Here is a 10,569-nt window from a genome sequence, read left to right on the forward strand (position 1 = left end):
AAACAAAAAATGGAAGACCTCAAATTTGTCTTAAAAGAGGAAAAGAAAAGTAAAGGAGAGAAAGAAAACAGAAAGCATACAAAACAGTTGTTACTTCACTGACTATTAATCCCCCTCAGTCTGAGACATTTTTTTACTGTGTAGTGTACATATATTATCATTAATAAAGGAAACTTCACCATTCCGAATTGATGTCTCGTTTGTTGTGGTTCTTTTCTACCAATAAATACTCGGATATGCAATCGTAGATGTAAATAATGTAGCGTACTAGAGACGAAATTTGGTCAGTTGGATCTGCTTACATACCAGAGTCTTGGAAGAAGGTTTGTATGGTCAATATATTCTCCAAATACACATGCTTCTCCTCCAAGCACTTTTTCAAAGTTGTTATCGCTTCCTGTAACAGAATATTGAAATCCAAGAAAATGACAATGATATAATAATTAAGAATCATTTATGCAAACATGCAATTATGACATAAAAGTTAAAAAAAATGTCAAAAACGTGTAAAAGCTGATGATTATGACGTTTTACATATTTTTAGCTTAACGAAGCAGTATTTTTAAAAGAACTAACAAACACTGTCAAAGTGGAATTCTTATAAAAGAGGTCTGTTGAATATATGAAACAAGAAAAAGTCACTCATGTCTGTTTAAGTGCCATGGTTAAGGTTAAGCAATATAAACAATTGTATATGATGTTGTTTGATTGCCAATGGGCCAACTTATTGAACCCAGTTCCAAAGGAAAATGTTTAATGTCTTTTGAGGGATGATTGTAACATGTCTTATGATTAAAAGGGTTCACACTGATAAGTTAATCATGTAATTTGTCTAGTAATCGTACGTATCGTACCACTGAAATTTAAGGAATCACACTGATAGTTCACTGATAGTATAGTACATGTAATTTGTCTCGTAATTGTACGTAACTTACAACTGGAATTTAAGGGATCACACTGATAGTTCACACTGATAGTAATACATGTACTTTGTCTAGTAATTGTGCGTATCGTACCACTGAAATTTAAGGGATCACACTGATAGTAATATATGTAATATGTCTAGTAATTGTACGTATCTTACAACTGAAATTTAAGGGATCACACTGATAGTAATATATGTAATATCTCTAGTAATTGTACGTATCTTACAACTGAAATTTAAGGGATCACACTGATAGTAATATAATTAATATCTCTAGTAATTGTGCGTATCATACCACTGAAATTTAAGGGATCACACTGGTAATATTTCTTCCAATCTTGACCATAACTTATGTAGTTTAGATACCAGCATGATGACAGGATGACCTGATGACCTTGGTTAGTTATATTTGTCATATATTCTTCCCATGTTCCTGCTGTATTCTTACTGCCCTTCCATATATGATGATAGCATTCTGTGGAACCTAAATAAATTCTGATGCATTTTAATTAGTTCAATATTTTATTATGCTTTGAAATTTTGACAAACATTGAATTTCTATTCGTTTAAAAAGTTTATTTATTAACATTAAATGGTACTTGACCGGAAATTGTCTGGGCTTCTTCTTGATTCATCTTTTATAAGTTTTTTGAAACGGGTGCTGAAGACCATACTATCCACTCTATGTTTTAATGCGTTTCGTGTAATATGCATAATTAACACATAAAAAAGATAAAAGTATAAACATGAAGACACTCGACAATGAAATGCAAACACAAAATTCAAATAAACTTAATAGAATCCCTGCAAACTGGAATTCTCCTTTCTCTTCATTTTTGAAATGAATATTATAGGTGCCATCTATAGGTTTAACATCTATTTGTAACATTTTGATCAAATCTTTATTGCTGTTCTCACAATGGTAAATGTAATGTTTACCTTTGCTCCATGGTCGATTGGATCTTGCCAGATAATATCACTTCTATTAAGACTGTCAACGATCTTCAGAACTTTCTCAATATAATATTCTTCTAAAGCTGAATAGTCTCCCTTTGCTATGCCATTCTGGACCATGAATTTCGAGATATCTGGATTGGTAGCCCTAAAGTGCAAATTATCTATTCAAAAGCGAAGAGAAACTGAAACGTCATGACAAACAAAAAACGAACAGAAAAACAAGTCCATGTGAATTTAAATTCTAAAAACTGAGTATATAAGAGGAACTTCAACGAAAACTATGGCTTTCAACTGATGTGCCGGTCCAGAAGGGTAGGCAGATTCTGCTCCACGTGTACCACCAGTCATGTTGCTCATTGCAATTTGATATATAAGTCGGATACATGTAGTAGAAACAATTGTGGCGCACATTATGTGCGTTAATACATATGCAATTCCACTTGATGTGTTTTGGTTTTTTTTGTCGTTGTGTTGCTGTCCATTTGGTCTATACCGCACATATCCTGTATTCATTTTATAAATTGTAAAGGAAAGACCATTCAATACAGGAAACATACATACCAGCACGCATGGTATGCTTCGTCCATACCTAGATGAACAAAATTATCATGAAATACTTCTACAACCTCGCCTAGTAAATCTTCCATAAACTTGTATGTGCGGTTTAATGTAGGATTGAGGATTTCGTACTCCCCATGAGAGTTATATTTGCCTACACCAGGAGTACCATTCTCATAGCAAGGTGTCAGTAGATCTACAAAATCAAATCATATTTAAATATCGTCCTGAACATAGATATAAGAAGATGTGGTATGACTGCCAATGAGACAACTCTCCATCCAAGTTACAATTATGTAAAAGTAAACCAATTTTGTTTCCAAGTACGGTCTTAAACAAGAAGCATTGGCGCACACCGAACAAGCTATAAAGGGCCCCAAAATGGGTTTAAATTCATGAAATATTTGTAAATGGACGTTAAACAACCAACAATCAATCAATCAATCAATCAATCATATTAAAACAAATTAGAGATAAAAAGAAGTCTGTCTCGCCTATTTGGTGTACTTAGCACAATTCTAATTTTATAAAACAAATGATAGCCTGTAGTTCAAGTTTGAATGCAAACTATACCATTGTAGAGCTTATTATAGCAACATAATGGCTAACCAGCATATACAAGAATTTTTTCTTTGGACGTTAATGTGATATTCGCATCTTTATATGACTCAGACATGTATATCAATGATAGAATAAGTATCTTTACAGCACATTTCATATCGTAATTTTGATAATAACCTTACGCTTTTCACTTATTCAGTGAAGTCAGATCATATCTTGTTTAAAAACATTAACGTGCACATTTTTTTTTACATTTTCTTTAATAGACAAGTGTAAAGATAATTTTATATCCCTAAACACAAAATTTTAGATTATGAACTTTCTGCATTTGTTATTTCCTTTTAGTGGTACCTTTTCTCGCCTTTCCCCATGAAGCCGTATGACCAGGAGTATCAAATTCAGGAATCACACGAATTCCTCTGAGACGAGCATAGTCAATTATTCGTTTGATATCAACATGTGTATAAACATGTTTTGCAGTGTAAGCTCCCTATAAGAAAACAAAAAAAATAAATAAGATGTCATCCCATGCGTATACTAAGTCTATATGTCTCTTAACAAAAAATCTGCTATTTTCTTTAATAGAATATTACAATACAAAGGTCTATTTTTTTCAGGATAGAATTTTCTTATATATTTTTTTCTAAATCTAACGAATTTATTCGTTGCTAAATAATATTTTAACCTAAATTGGATTTCAATGCTACAGTAGAATTTGATTTACAAAATACTCGAATATAATGAAGCTGTTGATAAAAGTTTGGAAAATGTTGACATACCTTAGCCGATAGATCTGGAAACCTTTTGCTCTGGTAAGGGAACGACTGGTCATCAACAATATGCCAATGAAATACGTTGAACTTGTTGTAAGACATCGCATCCTGTATTAGAAAATAAAATGTAAAATGATAAACCCACAAGCCTTTGAAGTCAATCTTGTTTGCTGGTTGTGTTTAACCTTTCATATAAAGTGATCTAAGTTTAAAGCGTTTTTGGTTTCAACTGCATTATTGAGTTCCCCATTTTAAAATTTATTGGTGCTGAAGCAACTATAAATTAACTTCATTTCGCTATACGCCTTGCCTTGCTGAAACAATTAATAAATCCAGGAAAACGATTGATATCATATAAAATTCTGTCAACATATGAGAGTTAAGACAATGTAAACGATGTTGACACAACATCGTGTTAACATTGTATACATCGCCATGTTAACGATGTCAATGATGTAAACAATATCTAAGAGTTCAAACAATGTATACGATGTTGACACATCATCGTGTTAACATTGTATACATCGCGATGTTAACGATGTCAACGATGTAAACAATATAGAAGGGTTCAAACAATGTATACGATGTTGACACAACATCGTGTTAACATTGTATACATCGCGATGTCAACGATGTAAACAATATATAAGGGTTGAAACAATGTATACGATGTTGACAGAACATCGTGTTAACATTGTATACATCGTGATGTAAACAATGTAAACACAATATATTTTCTAGATTGTATACATCGCAAAGTTAACGATGTCAACGATGTAAACAATATATATATAAGGGTTCTAACAATGTAAACAATGTTGACACAATATCGTGTTAACATTGTAGATATTGCGATGTCTACAATATTGATTAATCATCGTACACTGGACATGAATGGATGGCTTAGTAAACCAACACCGAGTTTACAAAACCAGACAAAAATCGCATAAGATCGTCATCATAGTCGTAGTTGTACAAGAAGATTGCCTGTATATATGTTTGCTTGTGTAAAAGTTGAGTTTTATTCTTTTGTTCTTTTCCTTAACAATTCCTAATAATTCTTATGATGTTTTGGCTTATAAAAAAGGGAGGAGTGGTATAGTTCCCATAACTTAAGACGTCTGTCCGTCGGAAACAAACTGACTAAGATGATAGGGCACTGCACGCCAGACTTTAAGGAGAGAAAAAACACAAACCGTATATATAGTAAGCCATGGACAACAAAATATGGAACAATTCAAACCAAAGAACCAACAGTTTATGATAATAACAAAACGAAAAGCAAATAAGACGGACAGCAACAAACTACAGCCCCTCAGTGCCCACACTGGGAGCTACACCATTATAATTATAATCAACACTCTGATTTTAGTTGATAAAATTGACCAGCATCTTACTAAGTTTTTCAGCAGTATCCAGACCGGTAAATAATGTCTAGCTGTATCTAACATTATCCCTCGATGTTTAAACCTTGGTCTATCTTCTATCGAAGTTTTCTTCACTTGAATCTGAAGTATAATTTTTGAAAATAAAGTAGATTTGTAGTAAGACATGAAATACGTATTCTGTTTTCTCTAATTTGAAGTAAAAGTTAGGGAGAAAAAATGTGCAATTGTTTAAATTATCAACAGTAAAAAAACCCAATAAAAAACAACAACGACTTACAAAAAAGGGGAAGCTGTAACGAAATTGTCCCCCTTTTTATTTGATAAAAGAATTATTCTGACAATCATCCTTGATTCGAAAACTACCTTACTTGTTTAAGTTAGAAGTTAAACGCATCTGGTTGTGTAAATCAACCTTTATATTTTTTAAATAGTCAACAAGTGTGGACACAGATCAGTATGGATAGTATGTTTTTTCAATAAAGCATTCAGTGAGTGTGGGTATTACCTTCTTTTGTTCATTGACGTAAATCAACTGGCTAAATGTTTCCAAACCTATGTATAAAAAAGTAAAGCAATCAACCTGTAGGTAAATAAATATATAAAGTAAATCTCTTTGACTAGAAACATAAAATCATTACAAAACTACATGTGACTGCTTAAACCGTAAAAAGATTACATTGAAAGAAAAAAAACTTTTTACAAATTTTTTAATACTTTTTTTCTTGTATTAAAAGTTCGCAGTAAAACATGCTTTTCCGCTTTGTCTTTTTTATGTAAGAATAGTAACCAAACTTGCGGTTAATCTCTGGTGATTCAGAATGTTTACAGTAGTTCTTACTTCACTGGTATAACCGTCAGGTTAATAATTTCAGTGCATTTGTGAGCATGAGCATGTTACGTTTGACCACTTCCAGATGGTGTGTTTGACTTAAATCTAAAGCTCTCGGAAAAGTATTTTCCGAAAAAGTTTGAAACATTTTGAGTCTGTAGACGAAACGATCGTCTTGCGTATATACAAAATTTAGTCCTGGTATCTATGATGAGTTTATTTATAATGCTTACCTCTGAGAACTCCCCATACAGATACAGCAGAAAGGGTAGATGATTCATCCACTGTCAAATTGTCTGAAAAGGCCGCGAATATATATTTTAATCTAATATATATTGGAAAATGTCGTTAGAAACTTGTCTATTCATTCGTACTAATGTTTATTATTTGCGTATTATACGAGGTTTACAATGTGATATTTTTGTCCAATTAATTACAGTATTAAATCACTACTCATTCAAGATGCTTTTTGTTCATATATAGCTCATCAAGTAAAGTAATAATCAGATATTCTTAGGTTTTTTCTCTCTTTTTAAATTATTTTTTTGTTTGACAGTTCCTATGAAGGTTAATAAAGAAAAGCTCTACAAAACTAAAGTTCTTTTCTTTATCATTATTTCAGTATTGTTCATCATGTTACATGACACAAAAGAAAATAAAACATCAAACTAATTTATCGTTTACTCTTTATGTCAGAATCAGTTTATTTGACTCCCAGTCAAGCTAAATAAGATCATTTATATATATATAAGGTGATATAACTTCAACTTAGAAAAACTACTATTTTCTAATCCTTTTTGGTCATAGAGCTCCTCAACTGTTTCGGTTCTTGCATCATTGGCTTTCAAATATTCGACTTAGAGAGTTCCTGATGAAGTTAAATCTAGAAATTAAAGCGCATCGGACGCATGAAATTATAAAGTTGTTTTTTAATATTTAAGTCAGAAAATACATCTAGGAAAATACAAACATGATTCATTCATATTCAGTTGAGGATAACCTGGACATTCATTATCTTTGATGTCGATGGAAAGACTTTTCATTTTCACTAAATTTGTGTCCACGTCTGCCTTCTTTGTATCCATTTTAATAATGTTTTCATAACGTGACATAGCGTCTTTAATGATGTCACATGATGCCAAGTTAGCCGTGATTGTCAGTGTTTCCGGATTCACAGTCAGTATTTTCGATGACTTCTTCATGGTCTCTGGAGTTGGCCATGGTGATCCGGGTTCAGACCTATTTCCCTTTAATATGAAAAACAACACAATTATATATCTATATATAGTCGTGTAAAATAATCATAAAGGGAAGGTTGCACGGTTACTCTGGCAGACCATGAAATCCAAACAAGTTACCTTCTTTTTAGTAGTATACAATTTCATGGGACGGGTTGATTGCTGGTTGTTTTACTCCAGTGTCAAATATTTCATACATGTTAATATGGCACTTTCTCTACACGAGGCATTGGATTTAATGCCCACCTTCTGACAGGATGTGGATGCGTACTTATACATCACGCATAGCCAAACGGAAGCCCTACTAGGCTTTAGCAAGTGTTTAACTGCCCGTCGGACCAACAGTGACCATAATTCTCTTCCACAAGCCACCCTCAAGGACCAATGTAAATGAATAACTGTTGTATATTACAAATAACAACGAGCAAGCTTAAAATAATTACACGAATACCCGATCAAGTATAGTTTAGTTGTAAATGATTCATTTTTGTATGTGCTAGAGTATAGTCTGTCCATTTTGTGCGCCCAAATACGGCAAACTGAATGTTAACAAACTATGTATTCAGATACATGTATGTTCCAAAATCATATATAAAATCTTTCTTTTTTGTCTAAGAGGGTGTAATGGGTTCCTCTTGTTACGGTAGAGGAATTAACCCCTACTTGCAACGATATATATACTGATAGTGTTTAAAGGAAAACGTCTGTTTAATTAGATTGATTAGAAGTGTAGTATAGAGAATTTAGAATCCAGCTTTAAATCCAACGGGCAATAAAACACGATTTTCTCTTCAATAATAACATTAACGGTACCAATTTTTCAGCACCAGATGCGCATTTCGACTCTAACATACTGCCATACTCCAGAAGTAATAAACTCCATTATTTTCAGATTCTCTATTACAACATTTGTTTAGTCCGTTACTGTGTGTGTTACATTTTAATGTTGTGTCGTTGTTCTCCTCTAATATTTAATGCGTTTCCCTCTGTTTTAGTTTGTTACCCCGATTTTGTTTTTTGTCCATAGATTTATGAGTTTTGAACAGCGGTATACTACTGTTGCCTTTATTTGTCTTTAATAGTAAAGCAAGGAAACTAAATAAATTGTAAAACTCTTATTGAAAGCCGGAGATGAAACAAAATTTGACGTGTTATGAAGTCTATATATTAGGCAGCCAATTCATAGTAATAAATAGTTAGGCTATTCTAATGTTCGGAGGACGCCTTAAGGTGTGACGAGACAATACTACGTTCATCTTCTATGCGATTCTCCTATAATTTAGAAGCGATGTTATTTTAATTTTTTAATAGCTTCAGCGTAAGTTGTTTATCCTTTCACTACCAAATTTTGACTGCTTTTTTGTTTATAAAGATGTGGATATGAAATGGAATAGAAACGACGAAGATGAAGATACATTTATGACTCATGCCAATTACATACATCAAAGTATTAAAAAAGAGGGGCGAAAGATACCGGAGGGAGATCCAAACTCCTAGATCGGAAATGAACTGACAACGCCATGGCTAACAAACAAAAAGATAAACAGATTAACAATAGTACACAAGACACAACATAGAAAACTAAAGACAAAGCAACACTAACCCCTCCAAAAATTGGGGGTGATCTCAGGTGCTCCGAAAGGGTTAGCATATCCTACTCCAAATGTGGCACCCGTCGTGTTGCTATTACAAATCCGGTAAATTGTCTAATTCTGTAGGTCACATTCATGAAAAGGGAACGAGATTGTATTTACGACATAAGGCACATATCCGATATATCATTTATCCCATAACGGTCAACCAACTCGTGATGGTGTCCGTAAAATTAAGGAAGGATGATTTCAACTTCACCATTTGTAACTCTTGATTTAATAGCTTCATTGTGAGAAGCTCTATCAAGGAAATCCTGATAGGAAATACAAACCTGGGAATATCGTATCAATTGGGAGTTATATACTCCGTATGCAGGCACTGCTGGAATGTTGCTAAATAGAAATGGAAAGTTTACAATTGGGAAGCTGGAATCATCTCTTTTGTCGTTAAGTTTTGTTTTCAACCCAACCGACCCTCATTGTCAATTTTGTCAATTTCTAGATGTAAGTCAAGATGTAAGTCAAGATTTGAGGCCGACTTAATTGTATCTGTTGTATCCGTTATCTCTAATTCAATGGGATATATGCGTTAAAGATAGTCATCAAATTTTGAAATATTTAATGACAGAACATAATTTTGTTTAGCGGAAAGTAAAGTAAAAGCTTATTACTAAATTCTTATCTTTCTTCATAAGAAATTCTTATATAAAGTCAGCCTCATAATAGTAAAGGAACAAGTCGGCAAGAAGGGGGGCACACTTGGTTCCCATTGGAATGCACGATTAAATAACTCAACACGAGACTTCTAACTTCAAAACAACCTTCCATTATACTTCCAACTCGAATAGAAGGCATGACATTAGCAAGATCTGTACTCTGTTTTACTAAAATATTAAAAGAGGGGCAAAACTTATACCAGAGGGACATTCAAACTTATACTCGATCGAAAATAAACTGACAACGCCATGGTTAAAAAAAAATAGACAAATAATAGTACACAAGACACAACATAGAAAAGTAAAAACTAAGCAACTCGAACCCCACCAAAAACTGGGGTGATATCAGGTTCTCCGGAAGGGTAAAATCTCTATAAGTTGTGATATGAGAAATAAAAGATTTGCATGGAGTTTTGATAAATTAGTAAAATAAATTTATATCTAACTGAAGTGGGTGTTAGATTGCAATATATGCCATATGACTATCAATTTCAAAGATCAACATTCATTTTGAACAAATAAAAAAATAAATTTATATCTATTTACCTAAAGTGGGAGTCGAATTGCAATATATGTAATGTAACCATTAATTGCATAGAAAAATCCAGATAATGTTAAAATCACTATGTACATATAAGTATGTACCGACATCCTGGATTAATTTGTTGCAACAAAATATGACACATGTGTCAGGATATAAGTAATCCAAAATGAACCTTACTGTTTACAGAATTCCATTTAAGCAAATAGTTGTCAATAAAATTTTGGATACTGTTCTTATATTTGCACGCAACTTTTATAAGGTGATATAAATAAACCCCAACGGTTTACCAAATTCCATTAAAACAATTTGTTGTCAAGAATATTTTAGATAATGTACCTATAATCGCCTGTAACTTTGCGTAACTTTGATCAGGTGATAAATGACGGATCTTTGGTTATATCTGAAACATTATTGGTAGAGTGACAAAGCAGAAAAAAGTCGCTTATTTAAATTGACCGAAATACATCATGAATATAGTTATCAAAGGT

General features: G+C 32.8%; 1 pseudogene; it reads right to left on the bottom strand.

The window, feature by feature from the left end:
* LOC139510409 (beta-hexosaminidase subunit beta-like) overlaps positions 1-10,317 on the bottom strand; it is a 13,711-nt pseudogene extending 3,394 nt beyond the window's left edge.
* Between the last annotated feature and the right edge of the window lie 252 nt (positions 10,318-10,569).

This window comes from Mytilus edulis, chromosome 2, assembly GCF_963676685.1.
Source record: "Mytilus edulis chromosome 2, xbMytEdul2.2, whole genome shotgun sequence".
Taxonomy (NCBI): domain Eukaryota; kingdom Metazoa; phylum Mollusca; class Bivalvia; order Mytilida; family Mytilidae; genus Mytilus; species Mytilus edulis.